The sequence below is a fragment of the Halichoerus grypus genome, chromosome 1 (assembly GCF_964656455.1).
Source record: "Halichoerus grypus chromosome 1, mHalGry1.hap1.1, whole genome shotgun sequence".
NCBI lineage: Eukaryota > Metazoa > Chordata > Mammalia > Carnivora > Phocidae > Halichoerus > Halichoerus grypus.
In genome coordinates, this window is record NC_135712.1 from 36,600,568 (window position 1) to 36,617,787 (window position 17,220).

Sequence of the window (17,220 nt, forward strand, 5' to 3'; positions counted from 1 at the left end):
TAACTGGAATTTAAACAAAAACTTAAAGAAAAAACAAAAGTATGAGATAATAAATTTCTGTTGTTTGAAGTCATCCAGTTTGTATGAATTCATTACAGCAGTCTCAGGAAACTAATACAGAATCTTTGCATAAGCTCATCCTTCTCCCTCGAATAATATTTCTTACATATTTGCTACAGATTTTCTTACATATTTGCTACATATTTTGTTACAAATTTTGCTTTCAGGTCTCAGAGGTGTTTTCTTTTTAACCATAGTTTTCATCATCTCACATCTCTCACATATCTCTTTGCTATTTTATGACTGCTTCTCTCACTAAAATAGAGGAGTCCTGAGAACTGAGACTTCATTATCATCAGCTCTTAGGAGTTGTCTACATCAGAGTAGACACACAACAAATACTTGATGGATCTAATGTAACTAGTTAGGAACTAGTAAGTATTGATTAAACTAATGAACAAAACTGAAAACAATAAACTGACCTCTACATTTTGTGCTTTTATTTAGTCTCATTTAATCACTAGGAAAAACAAGTCATGAGTTTCATAATTACATCTTGATTTATCCTTTATGATGTTAGGGAATGGTAACAATAATATGGAATGGATAGGAAGATAAGATCACTATAATTTACTTATATATTTTCTTACATATTTTCAAGTAAATTTACAATTTACTTATATATTTTCACTTTCCAAGCGGCAGTCTCTTCAATTCACTGTATATAAATTTTTATATACAAAATAAATTATTAAGCTTGTGAAACATCAGATATTTATTTTTACACTAAATAGCTACACAAAAATAAAGTTATTCATGTCAATGCCATGTTGCTCACAATATATATATATATATATATATATATATATATATATATATATATCTCCTTTCATTTGTAGTCTCATCGATTTGCCAGCTGAGTCCTGATACTAGGAAGGGCCTTGAGACAGGACTTGGCAAAGTATGGATATGCAGAGAAAGAGTACAAAGAAAAGAGAATTGTTGGCCAAGAAGCTTTTGGAATCGTGAAAATAGCATCAGTGGAAGAATCTTTTGAAAAAATAACGAATAAACATTGAGTGGTCACATACATCTTTGGCAAGTGTATAATACAATAAAGAGGCTAAGATGCCTGGGGCCCCTAGGTGGCTCAGTTGGTTAAGCATCTGCCTTTGGCCTGGGTCATGATCTTGTGGTCCTGGATTGAGCCCCTTGGCAGGCTTCCCGCTCAGCAGGGAGTCTTCTTCTCCCTCTCCCTCTGTCCCTCCCTACTGCTCATGCTCTCTCTCTCAAAGAAATAAATATAGTTAAAAAAAAAAAGAGGCTAAGATGCCTATGTTAAAGAGATGGAACTCTAAAAAGAAATAAATACCCTAAAATAACTATGGTAAGTGTCCTTATAGTTCAATTAATCAGTAATAACATTGTCTATGTCTTTTATTCTATCCTATGCATTATATCTTCTTTAATAATTACAATTTAAATCAGAAAAGTTGATATTATATTAGCTTATCAAATTTTTGTGAGACTTGAAAAAGTTTAAGTGGTAAGGAGAAAGTCTATAATATTACCCTCTACTTCTAGTAATATGTAAACTGTATGTTTACTAAAAATGTGCTATTTAACTTAAAAAATTGCATATAAGCAATTAAAATTAGATTTTACAGTGTCAAAATATAGCCAGCTTCCAAGAGGTTCTCAAAGCCTTTTCTTTGCTTAAAAAAAAAAAAAAAAAAAAAAGGTTGTTTTTTGAAATGTTCATGTATGGATTCCACAAAAACCCTATTTTTTTTCTAAGATTTTATTTTAAGTAATCTATATACCCAACGTGAGGATCAAACTTGCAACCCGGAGATCAGGAGTCATGCTCTATGGACTAAGCCAGCCAGATGGCCCTAAATACCCTACTTTTTAAAAAGGTTTTATTTATTTATTTGACAGAGAGAGAGTGCGCACCCTAGAGCAACGGGAGTGGCAGGCAAAGGCAGAGGGAGAAGCAGGCTCCCCGCTGAGCAGGGAGCCCCATGCAGCCTGGATCCCAGGACCCCAGGATCATGACCTAAGCTGAAGTCAGACACTTAACTAACTGAGCCATCCAGGCACTCCTCCAATTAACCCTATTATTAAAAAATTATTTTTTAAAAAATGTTTTATAAGGTTGTGTGTATGTGTGTGTCTACATGCTATGAGAATTTTGGGGAACAGTGACTGTTCATTTGTTAAAATATTTTAAGAGTGATTTTAATATCCAAAATTTACTCATTATTTTTTTATTATGTTATGCTAATCACCATACATTACATCATTAGTTTTTGATGTAGTGTTCCATGATTCATTGTTTGCGTATAACACCCAGTGCTCCATTCAGTACGTGCCCTCTTTAATACCCATCACCAGGTTAACCCATCCCCCCACCCCCTTCCCCTCTAGAACCCTCAGTTTGTTTCTCAGAGTCCATAGTCTCTCATGGTTCATCTCCCCCTCCGATTTCTCCCCCTTCATTTTTCCCTTCCTGCTATCTTCTTCTTCTTCTTCTTTTTTTTTTTTTTTAACATATAATGTATTATTTATTTCAGAGGTACAGGTCTGTGATTCATCAGTCTTACACAATTCACAGCGCTCACCATTTACTCATTATTTAAAAAAAAATTTACCATATCTATACCGGTCCAAGAAGAATATTTACGGGTGTTTATCTTTCTAAAAATAAGGTTTTATGAAGTATGAGAAAATAAACAATGATATAATAATTTATCATGCAAAAAGAAAACCTGCTATTTAAAGAAAAACATTTATAATTTTAAAATTATATCTTAATATAGATTAATCAGAATCTTATATTAATTTTTCTTTAAAGTAAAGAACTGGTGTATACAAGTGGTCTTCCTAGAAACTTAAATATATCATTAGGGTTCTTTATATGGGGATAGATAAATAGATATATTCTGTATACATTTATGCACAAAAGCATACAAAAATGTACCCACACATTGGAGCCTTTTTTTTCCTCATTCTCATTCATTTTAAAATAGAAACTAGAATAATTTAGAGTGAATTAGTACATACCATCAGGGACAACACTAAAGGCACGAGTGTTTTCATGTCTGCTGTATGGGAGCCAGAGCTATTCAGCTTTGCTTCAAGCTTCTTCCATAAAAATAACCCAAGAGACTGCATTCCCATACCACTTGGGGGTCCCTCTGATGGTACGTATTAATTTATATTGGCAGGAAGTGCTGGAAGTGAGCCATTTGCCAGCATTCCAAGTACAAATTGTACAGCCACAGATGTTGCAGCAGTATGTAGGTACAGAAGAGTAGAAACTATGGAAAATAAAAGTGAATTACTATTAATTTCTTAGAGTTTGTATGTAAATAATTGGGGGCTGATAAAATTTTCAAACTGAGAGTCTAATTTCAAAGTCTGATTTGGGCAAATTAATCTGTATATAAATAAAATAAATTAAGATTTATGCTAGTGCAGATATATAAGTTTAAAAATTTGGATCTACAAAATAACTGGCAAAGAAAAATACGCCTATTCAAAAAATAAACTGTTGCTTCTGAAGACCCTTTACTTGTTCAACAATTCTCAATCTATCTGCATGAAGGTATATAAAACCATTAATATATTTTCAGTGTTATTGTCAAGAATCCCATAAGCTATCATTTCCATTCAATAGTTTACAGTTAAATGGTTTAAAATATGAATTTGGCGGGGGGGGGGGGGGAAATGAGATCTATGACCTGGATTGCTCACACAAAGATATCATTTTAATAGAGTTTTTAAAAGCATTTTATTCAATCTTAATATCCCAAATTTGAAAGATAATTAATCTATTTCAACTATTCATACCTCCTCATAACCCAGTTTAAGCCAGTTCCCATAAGAAATATTAACTCTCATTATTATTGAAAATTGCGTGTCTTTAAATTAACCCATTGATTTGCTAATTACACTCTCTACTCTGGAAAATTCTGTTAGCTTCACTAAAGAACAGAGGAAAATAATAGGGTGCACTTTGAAATCAGATTTTTAATGCATTGAAATAATGATTATATTTGTAATTTATGTTTGTGATTTAAATATTATCTTTGTGTCATTGAATATGAATGATAGAATAATAGATATATTGTTTATAGGAAAGAACAATGCAGGAAAGAACAATAGTCTTCAAAGCAATCACCCTAGGAAGCTTTAAATCCATTGATATCCTTGTCATTTGTGGCCACTGTATTTCAGTGTATGGATTTTTTTTTAATTAGCCTAAAGTTTTGACTATATCAATTATTCTTCCTTTGATAGCAAATATGATTTTTGAAAGTGCAAATGCACTAATTGAATAAGTTTATGGTGAATAACAACATGTGCACTCTTGGAGATAACAGTATTAAGGATGCAGTAAGAGTAGAGTTTAATCCTGACTATAAATAAAAATAATATGGCTTTAAAAAATTCAAATAAACTTTCAGATTTAGGTTATTCTACAAAATGGACAATTTATATCAATTTACTTTGTTTTCAAAGCTGAACTTAAAATTATTACATTACTTATTGCATGTAAAATAGATTGTATTTATTTAAATATTATCAGATTGCAAAAAATGTTACGGCATATGAGAAAAGAAGAAAAGCGAAAGTTCCCTGCAATCTTCTTGTCTTGCAAAAACTAGTGTTAATAAATATATATCTATACATCTATATATACATATATAGATATATAGATATAATACTAAAGAAAGAAGGAAGAGGGAGAAATTTTTAACAGAAGAAGTAAATATTTTCATCTTTGGGCCAAGATGGAGTAACAAGAACCAGATTTACCATCCTAACTTAAGCAAATAGAAATCTAGGTAACATTTGAAAAACTGTTTTTAGACATTAGATAGCACAGAGCTGTGAATCCCTGACAGAAGTTGCCAAAAAAAAAAAAAAAAAAAAAAAAAGGTAAGTCCTGAGGAGATGGAAATCCGAACTACACTTATAATAATAGTTCACTGAAAAATAAGGCAGGAAAATCAGTAAGAACATAGAACACTAGAAAAATTTGTCCTAATTAACATTTATAGAACATTACAATCAATAGTGGTATAATACACATTTTTTTCCCAAGTGTAGATGGAATATTTACCAAGATAAACCATATTCTGGGCCATAAGTCAAGTCTCAATAAATGTAAAAGGAAAAATATCATCTTATGTATACTCTCTGAACACATAGAGAAATTAATAATGGGAAATTATCTGGAAAATCCCCACATATTGAAAATTAATCAACAAACTTCAAAATAATCCACACATTTAAGAGGAAATATAAATGAAAGTTTGAGAATATTTTAAACTGAATGAGAAAACATGTTTAAATAATAAAATTTGTGAGATACAGCTAAAAGAGTATCTAAAGTAAAATTTATTGCATGGATCACATTTATTAGAAAAGTGGAAAGTCTAAATTCAATGACTAAGTTTTCACCTTTAGAAAGTAGAAAAAAAGCAAACTGAACTCAAAGCAAGCAGAAAAAAAAAATAATTATAGAATTGAAAGCAATGAGATAAAAAGCAGAGTAGAAAAATAAACCAGAAACTTCTTTTTCTTTTCTTTCTTTCTTTCTTTTTTTTTTTTTTGAAACATCATTAAAATTGATCAAACTGTAGCCAGACTGATCAGGAAAAAAAAGACCAATGTTAGAGAAAAAGGAACAACACTGCAGAAACTGTAGGCATTACATGGGTAATAAGGGAATATGAATTATGACATTCATATGAATTATGAAAAACTTTATGGTAATAAACTCAACAAGTTAGATATAAATATATTATCTGAAAGATAAAACTATCATATAACAATGTATAGCAATATAACAATGTAACAAACTCTGTAGAAGAAATTGATAATCTGGGTAGCCATATATCTACTTAAAAATTGAACTTATAGGGGTGCCTGGGTGGCTCAGTCGGTTAAGCGGCTGCCTTCGGCTCAGGTCATGATCCCAGGGTCCTGGGATCAAGTCCCGCATCGGGCTCCCTGCTCAGTAGGGAGCCTGCTTCTCCCTCTCCCTCTGCCTGCCTCTCTGCCTACTTGTACTCTCTCTCTCTGTCAAATAAAAAAATAAAAATCTTTAATAAAAAAAAATTGAACTTATAGTTAAAAACATCCTACTTAACATTTAAGGAAAATTTGTGCAAATTCTTCCCAATCAATTGTTTTCCAGAAAATGAGAGGTGATAGCACCCCCTAACTCATTTTTTTGTTTCTTTTTTTAAAAAAAGATTTATTGATTGATTTATTGATTTTGAGAGAGAGAGAGCACGTACCGGTTGGAGAGGCAGAGGGAGAGAATCTTCAAGCAGACTCCCCGTTGAGCACAGAGCCCATCACAGGCTCAATCTCACAGTTCATGAGGTCATAACCTGAGCCGAAACCAAGATTCAGACACTTAACCAACTGAGCCACCCAGGCCCCCCCCCTTTTTTTTTAGTTTCAATGAGTTACACATGAGAGTACTCCCATATGCCTCTTTTTTTCTCCAAGTTTTTATTTAAATTCCAGTTATTAAGCATACAGTAAGACCTAAATGTGACACAGTACACCATTAAAATCCTAGAGGAGAACACAGGCAGTAACCTCTTTGACATCAGCCATAGTAACTTCTTACTAGGTATGTTTCCTGAAGCAAGGGGAAAAAAAGCAAACAAAAAAAAACTATTGGGACTTCATTAAAATAAAACTTCTGTACAGCAAAGGAAACAATCAATAAAACTAAAAGAAAAATTAAAGAATGGGAGAAGATATTTGCAGATGCCATATCTGATATATCCAAAATATATAAATAACTTAAAGTCAACACCACAAAAAACAAATAACTCAATTAAAAAATGAGCAGAAGACATGAACAGACATTTCCCCAAAGAAGACATTCAGATAGCCAACAGACAAATGAAAAGATGTTCAACCTCCTAATTCATTTAATGAGGTCAGCAGTGGTTCCAAAAACCGACATGACATTACAAGAAAAGAAAAATATAGACAATTATCCCTTATGAATATAGACCCAAAGAACCTTAAATTTTCAGCACATGGAATTCAGTGATTTATAAAAAGTATAGCATGTCTTGGCAAAACTGAGTTCATCCCAGAAATGCACAATTAGTTTAAAAATGAAAAATCAATGAATGAAATTTACAACATTAACACATCCAAAAAGAAGTACCATTCAAACATTTCTATAGATGCAGGAAAAGTATTTGAAAGAGTTCAACACCCATTCATGATGTAATTTTCAAAATTGAATGAAAATTGCTTAACCTGAAAAAGAATTTCTATAAAAAATGTGCAGCTGACATGTAAGACACTGAAAGCATGAAGGCTTTACCCAAATATCAAAAACAAGGCAAAAATATGTGTTTTCACTACATTTAATTAACAATATATTTTATATCCTAGCTGGTGCAATAAGAACATAAACAAAAATCAATGGAATACTGGTTGGAAAGGAAAAAGTAAAAGTATTCATATTATTGGGTGGCATAATTTTTGTAGAAAAATTGAAGGAATCCACATGAAAGCTCTGAGAATTAATAAGTAAGTTCAGCTAATTTGTAAAATGTTCCAAAATCAAATTGTAGTTCTACATAACAACAAATAATTGGAAATTGAAGTCAAAGTATACTACTGTTTACAATTATAAGATATTTAGGAACACATTTTTTCAAATTTATCACAATATGTACAAGTTTCATTAACTAAAAACTACAAAAATGTTGCTAGAAGAAATTAAAGACAATGTAAAAAATAAGGAGATATACCATATTAGGAACGAGAAAACCCCAAATTATTAAAAAGATAATTCTCAAAAAGTTGATCTCTAAACTGAATGCTATCCAAATGAAAACCCAGCAGGGTAGATTTTTAGGGGAGGGAGGAGGTAAAAATTGACAAGCTGTTCTCATATGTATATGGAAAATCACAAAAAGTAGAATAGCAACAATTTTTGCCATGGAAAACAAAGGTTTTAGGACTTTAGTGTCCTGATGTTAAGACTTCCTATAATGACAATGGGCTATTGACATCAGGATACACATATAGATTATTGAGGAAAAAATAGAAACCCCAGAGTAGATTTATCTATTTATCTATTTATCTAGGAATAGATGGTCTTTTCCAGAAATGCTGTTGAAACAATTGAATATTCATATAAAAAAGGAATCATAAACTACTTAACACCATACACAACATTTAACTTAAAATGGATCAAAGCTATAAATATGAGAACTTACAGCTGAGCAAAACATAGGTGCTATTGACAAAAGGACAGAAATATAGATCTAAGGAACAGAATAGAGAATCTAAAAAACAGATCTAGCAATATGCAATTTAGAGTAAAATTTCAGAAATTATATAGAATGCTTAAAAATCAAGAGATGGTCAAAGATAAGTGGAGATTGCTGCATTATCATAACTTAAAATAATTTGAGAACTGAGACCACCTGCATCGACATAACTATTTGCTCCAAGATATTCTTACTTAGGAAGTTAAGTATCTTCAGTGTTTACTTCAGGAAATTCTTGCAAACCAGTTTATACAGGTATACATTTTGCTCACCTGGGCAAATGGCTGTCTGATCAGAGCATTGGTTTGTTCACTGAGACAAGCAGTTCAGTTATCTGAGCAAGAGTTTGACCACTAAAAATTGCTTCAGTTTTGCCTTCCTGGGACAGACTTTGCCTAATCCCAATTAATTTCTGACAATGAAAGACTCATCTTAAACCTCTTGTCACCAAATCCAAAAATTCTCTACACCCTTCTCTAACTCTTCCCTTTTGGCGCACCAGAGAGAATGTCAAAATGATTTTCTTCATTGCTGCAGTGAATTGTTTGACCATCAGGCCTTATCTTTTGGTCATATAAAAGCAGACATCAAAATAAAGCAAAGCTAACGTGATGGTATTAATATCAAGATTGAATTCTAAGTAAAAACATTAAATAGGACAGAAAAAAAGCTGTATGTTACTAAAACGTTTCTATCCACTGAAGAAATACTTAGTTGGAAAATGTAGGAATATATTGAACAAAATCTCATATTAATAAAAGAAAATTAGGGGAAACAGTTACATTGAGAGATTATACAACTTTTTTTTAATTGGCAAGTCAATAAAAGCAAAATAATAAAACTAAAGAGTATAGGAATAATAGAACTAAGAAGCTTTATTAAATAGGCATGTGGTATATATGTATCTGATGGCTACAAAACATATTTTAAGAATCTTCATTTAACATTTTTATTAGTTGATTATGTAAACAATGAAAGAAACTCCCCTTATAAACCAAGAAAAATATACATTAAGACAAGTTTAGACCTCTGAAAAAAGTAGAAGAATTGAATTTGACACACACACAAAATGCTAAAGTGAAATCACGAAAACATTTTAAGGATTCACTAAAAATTTGGTTTTTGGGGTGCATGGGTGTCTCAGTCAATTGAGTGTCAGACTTTTGATTTGGGCTCAGGCCATGATCTCAGGGTCTTGGGATCAAGCCCTGCATGGGGCTCTGTGCTTGGCCAGAAGTCTGCTTCTCTCTCTCCCTCTCCCTCTCACTCTCCTTCTGCCCCTGTCCCTGCTCCCTCTCTCAAATAGATAAATGAATCTTAAAAAAAAAGGAATTTAGTTTTCATTCCTAGGGAAAATTAAATGTCACAATGGAGACTTGGATAAATAAAAATAGAGCATTTCAAATTTTGTAGTATGTAGTCAAAACCATAATAAAATACAATGTAATATAGTATAATGTAATACAATTCAATACAATATAATAAAAATATAATTCCTGAACAGACATCATTGTGTTTATGAATTTAAAATTTAGTGACCTAAATTTCAATAAAACGAAGTTATTAGAACAATATTCGTAAACTATTAGTAATTAGTAAAGTAACTAGAAATTAACTAATACAGCATAAAAGTAATAGAATTGCTACATAAAACAAAGGGTTACTCCTTTCAAATAGCAATTTAAAAAACGCCACATCTGACTCAGGAAGAAAGAAAGAACACAGCATTAAAAAGGAAAAGAGATTTAGTAACAAAGATACAGGAGAATTCTTAGAAAGACTCTAAGAGAATATATTAGAAGATATAAAAGTGATTTTCTAGAAAAATTAAATTACCAAAAGAAGGTATTTAATGCTGGTAGGCCAAAAATTTAAAGTAAATTTACAAAACAAAGGAGCAAAGGGAAAAAAAAAAGAGAGAGAGAGAGAGGTAAACCAAGAAACAGACCCTTAACTATAGAGAATAAACTGATGGTTACCAGAGGGGAAATGGGTGGGGGAATGGGTTAAATAGGTGATGGGGATTAAGGAGTGCACTTACTGATAAGCACCAGGAGTTGTATGGAAGTGTTGAATCACTATATTGTACCCCTGAAATTAACATTCACTATGTGTGAACTAATTGGAATTTAAATAAAAACTTAAAAAAATTATAACCAGTTATAAATAAATAAATTAATTAATTAATTTAAAAAAAACGTAAGTCTTGACAAAATTTAAGACCCTTAAGAAGGGCCATTGGTAAGGTTAGGTTATAAATTATTGAGCTGATCATGTGGAAAGGCATCAGAGAAAATTTTCTATACAGTTTTTTAGCTTGTAAACCTGAGCTAAGGAAACAAAATCCTTCCCTGGATCTGGGCAGAATCCATGTTTCAGGCAAGATATCAGGCTCATTCATAAGGTGAGTTATATCAAATCTTCAACATAGTGATAACTTCAACAATTCCGACTTGTTTTAGAAAGTGCTTTCTAATTCTTCTTATAAATGTAACTTTGATAAAAAGAATCATCACAATAAAACATTAATTCCTGTATTCCTCATAACGGGTTTTCATGGACTGTTGATTCCTTGAAAGGTGTGTGTGGGGCGGGGGGCGGGGGAGGGAGAGAGGAAGAGAGAGGTTGATTTAAAATAAATGAATAAGGGCACCTGGGTGGCTCAGTTGGTTGAGTGACTGCCTTTGGCTCAGGTCATGATCCTGGAGTCCCGGGATCAAGTCCCACATCAGGCTCCCTGCTCAGCGGGGGTCTGCTTCTCCCTCTGACCCTCTTCCCTCTCGTGCTCTCTGTCTTTCATTCTCTCTCTCTCAAATAAATAAATAAAATCTTAAAAAAAATAAAAAATAAAAATAAAATAAAATAAATGAATAATAAAGTTTCCATGGCCAGAGGCATCTGGGTGGCTCAGTTGGTTAAGCATCCCTTCGATTTCCCCTTTACTTTGGCCTTTTATCTCCATGTACAAAGAAATGAAGTATCATTCAACTCTCCTACCCTATGTCATCATCCTCTTTTTCATACCTGAACTCTTGCAAAGAATAATCCATGTATGCTGCTTTCATTTACTTACCAGCCATTCATTCATTAACAACAAAGTTTCTACCTGTATTAACAGATAATAAAAACAGTTTTCTGCCTTTCCTCATTCGTTATGGGAATAGTATAGGCTATGGGGCATACCAATAAAAATTCAAATCACAATTCTGGGACCTTGGATATGTTTGCCTTTACAATGTTTTGGTTTTGTGTATATAGAATTTATTTCATATAATTATTTGATAAAAATATATGTAGAAATGCTTCTGTAGAAAGTATGGCTAATGTTATTTTACTTTAATTACTCTTTATAGCTTCTGAACTTGCTTTTCAATGTAAACATTCTCTTCTAACATTTCACAATTCTGTTCCTCTATGGTTTTGTTTTGTTTCTGATGATCTTAATCAGGATTATTCATTGAAAAATTAGGATTCTAGAATGTCAGGAGGTAGAACTAAGGCGGGGAGCCACTGAAACCTACAGGTGGCTATAAAAGGAACAGGAAGAATGCAGTCGGCCTGAAGAGGGGTGGAGCTAAATTGTCGGAATCAGAATCCAGTGCTATAAGGTAAGGAAGTTATACAGATAGGCATGGTGGAAACAGTATCATGGAAAATAAACTAGAGAAATGTGGTCCAAGTGTATGCTAAATGTTTGAGTAATGCTGAACAAATCACAGTATACTTAAGTAACATTTATCTCACTGGTAATTGTGACATGCAGCTAAATATCCCAGTAGATATCATAAGGAAGAGCAACTATAGTTTAAGTTCAGGATGCCTTGGGAACCCAAAGAACAGACAAAATGTAAAACTTGAAGATTTAGGAAGAATTGCTTGAGGAAATGGAGTCCAATCTGAGATCCAAAGCCTTTTCTATTAAAGAGGAAAATGTACATTTCTTTTGGATGGAGAGTGAAAATATGCCTTATAAGAACTTTCTTTTGGAGACATTCAAGTGTGGTGAGAGTGGCAGTAGAAGAGACAGGGTAGGGAGGTCAGTTGGTGCTAGGTTATGATGGGTTCTGTGTACCATATTGATGTACTTCGACTTATCCTTAAAAGAGATGACAGTGAAATCTCTCAATTTTTATTTATATACCGGTCATAGAAGATCATAGGCAGAAGATTGCTTGAGAGTCTGATTTATATGTGTCAAATGGGACATCAAGTCATCTCATGATCTATGTTTGGATAGCTAGAAAAACCCATGAATAATACTTCTACTAGTTCTACATTATAATAATAAAACAAGAGTTCTGAAACAAAATAAAAGTCCCTGTCTTCATGCTTTATAATAATGATGCAAAAGTCCTAAGAAGAAAGAAATGGATATTAGGAGTTGTTATTTCAGGCTAAGAATCATAAACCAATCTCAAATTCTACTATGAGGGGGCTGTAAAATACAGAATAAAGGGGCTCTCCCTGTATATCTGGATTTTAAGAACTATTGTTTATCTCTATTTCCAACTCTTTCCTTATGAAGGTTTGACAGAGTTTCCTTGAATATTTCTGTCTCTGAAATTCTATGTTGATAATTTTTGACTAATATAATTTATCCATTTTTTGAGATTCAGATTTATCTTTTGAAAATAATTGGCATGATTATAAGCACCTGCATTTTCTGGAAGTGACTCAGGAATGTAAATAAGGTCACGTGGTTCTTCCGCATCTGTCTCAGACTTGAGAAGATAAAACAAGGGAGACTAAAAGCAGTTGTTACATTAACTGCCTGAGAAAGCATCAAGGAGGAGGTAGAGAGGGAAGAGGCAAGAGCAAAGATTTATGGGCAGTGATGTTCAAAGGCTATGAAGGGACAATGAGGAGGCCATCCTGTTTGAAAGAAAAAAAATAAAGCACCAGCATTCAAGTGGCTTCTTTTGGGAGAGGTCGAAGTGGAGGTTAAGAGAACAGCTCCCAGAGTGTGGAAGAATATACTCAAAGTACTGACAGTGATTGCTGTGGGCAATAGGAATTTTTTTTCCTTTTGTTTCTTTGCTGTCTAATTAAAAAATATTAATTTGTATTAAAAAAATTTGGAAAGTAAATAAACTGTTGGGAATTTACAATAATATTATATTTAATATTATCTTGTATCTATTTGATTTTATTGACTAGACTTTTTTTTTTCCATCCATGTGTTGAGTCATTGCATAGGTGGCCATTCCTGAACTCTTAATTATAATCACTGTTAGATACAGAGTAATGCATCATGATGATAACTTCTTAACTTAAAATTTCCTGGCTTACTGCACTTCTTTTTATTTTTAAGAACAACAGCATTTTGCTCATTCTAATGCTTCTATTTAGCAAGTTTGAAAAACTGAGACTTTTGTACTGTAGTCTTCTGAGGAATTTGAACCCAACCTACTTCAGTAAGAGCCAGCTGACTGGGGTCTGTCTGGAGGACCTAATTGGTATGAGTGACGCACAGTAGAAGACAGCAGCTCAATTTGTATGCAAGCGTCAGTGTAAGAAGTGTGACACTCACAGTGAAAGCACAAAACAGCAAGCCAACAGTTCAGGACTAGTCATTCAAATGGACTCAAGGTCATTTCCTTTTGTCTATGTTTTTTACAGGGAGTTACTTAGAGATGGGAAATGGAAGAAATGAATTTTTCATGAAATATAGTGCCTGAGGAAAAGGAAGAAAAATGTCTATTCCACTGTGTAGACCTAGAGCAAAGCAAAGGCAGGTTGGCTACAAAATGTCCTGGGCAAAGCCTGACTCTTCTACCACACAGTTTGATGAATGGAGCTGGGCTGTGAGTAATAACGTATCAATTTCCCTTAGGTATACACCTGGATGGTAAAAGAATGTAAGAAGAATGTCTTTTCATGCTGTCATCCGTGCTCAGGGAATGATTCAGAATTCCCTGTATCAAGATCAAAATCTAGAATTGTTTATATTATATAGCACATGACATTAATTTTTTAATACTCAGGAAAATATTCACCCATATTTCTGTTTAATGTTTGGAGATTTTGTAATATTTTCATTGTATTTGTAATATAAACAATTAAATTTGAACTCATAATTATAAGGGACATTTTAAGGAAGTGTATCAGTAAATATCTTCTTCTTTATTGCTAGTAGTTCTCTAAGCAATTTCTATAGGTCCCACTGTAACTCCTGTGCTCTTATACAGGGAAGAAGAAAAGAGAAATGGACTTAAAAAAAAAGAAAGAAGGAAAAGAGAGAGACAATGAGAAAGATAGAAAAATGGAATTGAAAAAAGAAAGGAAGGAAAGAAGGGAGGGAGGGAAAGGGAAAAAGACTGACTTTACAATATAAGATATATGATTATATATTGGTAAGAAATTAGAAAATAAGTCTGTGTGAGTGCTATAATGAGTAAATAGTACTTTAAGCCACTCAAGAGTCATATACATTTAAAATGTTGGAATAACCATCTGAAATGAATATATATTTCTAGGTGTTGTTTAAGTAAACATAAACTTATTCCCATGAATATTTTTGATAGGTTTATCTGCATCTGCCCCGCTCATATCTACCCATTTAACATTGCTTATTCTTCTTGAATCCTAATACAAATGAACCCTATTTAGGTGAAACTTGCTAGATTTTCTATTATTAAACTCTTCTTCATTTTTTCTTTTTTCTTTCTCTTCTTTCCTTCCTCCTTCTTACTTTTGTTCCACTTTCTTTTTTTATTATTTTATTTTACCTGTTTCTCTTCCTGCCTCTATTCTATCTTCCTTCTTTTAATTACCTGTGATACATACCAGATGAGATTTCATGTTTTCCAATTGGAGGTCTTGTTAGGGTTATTATTAAAAGTTTGGTCATTATCATCCCTATTAACAAAGTAACAAGAGGCAAAATGTTTTAAAATGCCTAAGTAACGGCAGATAAATAGATAACTGAAATTAACTGAAAAACGGTTTGAAATAAAGAGCAGGTAAATCAAACAGCACCTGTTTTTTTACTAATTGCTATTGGTTTTAGTGCCCAAAAAGATGATCTGGTAAATTTTGTTACCTTAGAGAATACAATAGCAGTGAAGATGGAGCAGAGCTCTTTCATGTGAACATAAACTTTATTTGAAGAAATTACTGTAAGGATATGAGGATAGGTTCTGTTTTAGGTAAATTTGACACATAACTTTAGTATGAAAACCAACAAATATCCTGAGTCCAAAGTAGTGGAAATGTTATGATTTAACAAAACAAACAAACAAAAACCCAACAAAGACGAACTTATCATAATTAAAACAAGAACATATTAGAGCACAGTGACTTTCAGTCATTGTCAACCTTATACCAACTGGGAATGCAAAGGTGTAGAACTTCAGCATCTACTACACACCAGGGCCACAAATTCCCAAGAAAGTTTTCTATAAATATATTTAATTTGTTTAATTGTAAAGGATGACACCTGAAGGAAATGACTTCAGTCTTAAAACATAATTTACTTTAAATAGATAGAGGTGTTAAAATTCCCTGAATATATGATATTGAAAGTAAGAAGCTAATTTTGGCCACCATTTCCATATTTAAAAAAATCATTATTTAACTCCCCAGTTCCCATTTTGTATCATGTATATGTCTCACACATTCTAGCTTCTAGCTAATGGATCTATAGAGAGTACCTTTATAAAAAATAAAATTGCAGTAGCATGCCTTTCAAATTATAATTCTTCTACATGGAAAAAGTCTAAATATGGTGCATATGGCACTCTCTCTCCTCTCCTGGAGTATCTGACATAGGTCAAATCAACGACTTGGTAATTTTTCTCTAACTTTCATCTATTATTATGCAATTTTTAACAGCTAATTTCTTGATAGTTATCAAATATGTATTAGGACTCATCTAAAGAAGAGTGCCCCTAAAAGGCTTATATAGGTTAGGCTTTGTAATTCCTATAATTCCTGAAAAAATATTAAATAATTTATTTTATACTTTGTACTTTTATTGAACTAAAATTTTATGATCTTCATTTTTAAGGAAATTATCGTATAACAAGTTTATCAGTTAAAGACAGCTCTGTCCCCTCTATAACTCTATTACCTGTAAGAGCAGAAGGATCCTGTCTCATACTTCTATCTCAGATCCAGGGATAGCACCGGGCACATAGTAGGGGCATCCATTTATAGACTATAGAATACCGGGGTACTATACCTATTCATTTGTTTCCTTTGTACCTTCCATACTGAATAAGAACACAACTGTTTAGAGCACTTAATTGTCTGAGTTCATGGAATGGAACCTCACATCCTCTTGTGTGTCTGTGTTGCTGGGAGACCTAGGTTACTGCCTACAATTTGTTTTTGTACTGAATAAAGCTGCAGAAACCCAATCCAACAGTTTTTGGCAAGGAAGCTCCTTTTCATCATGCACCTCCCCCCCTTGGGACTTGGACAGTCTTCTCTCCTTGGAAGGCTTAGGCATTTGTAACTTTTTATACCTACTGTGTCCCTTGAGATATAGTATTTTCCCAAATTTCAAAAGAAAAGTTGGATTGACATTTTCTCACGTTGTTTTTCACACTTCTTCCAACTTTCAAGAAAATAAGAGCCACTTGATAGCAACACCAGTGCAATTGATGTCTCTGTTATTAACTCTTCACTATATTAACCACTACTTAATCTACCTTAACTGACTTGTCATCTTATTCTTAGCCTTCTATTAAAATATTTGTTTTGGATTCACCTGAGTTTCTTTGACAGCAATTCTCAGTACATGGCTTAATGATTCCAGATAAGTCAGCATGAACATTATCTCTTGGATCTTTATCCTTTACATTCCAGAATTTTACAGTTTTACCATGAAAGTAATAATCAGTTTCTCACTATTATCAGTAATGGTACTTTTGATTAGGGAATTATT

At 32.7% G+C, this 17,220-nt stretch overlaps 1 long non-coding RNA gene across 1 annotated transcript in view; it reads right to left on the reverse strand.

Moving 5' to 3' along the window:
* The window catches only part of LOC118545667 (uncharacterized), a 495,275-nt gene extending 478,774 nt beyond the window's left edge, over positions 1–16,501 (reverse strand). The window contains exon 1 of the long non-coding RNA XR_013443114.1: positions 16,402–16,501. This is a non-coding gene — a long non-coding RNA (uncharacterized LOC118545667). The remainder of the gene's footprint in view (positions 1–16,401) is intronic.
* Between the last annotated feature and the right edge of the window lie 719 nt (positions 16,502–17,220).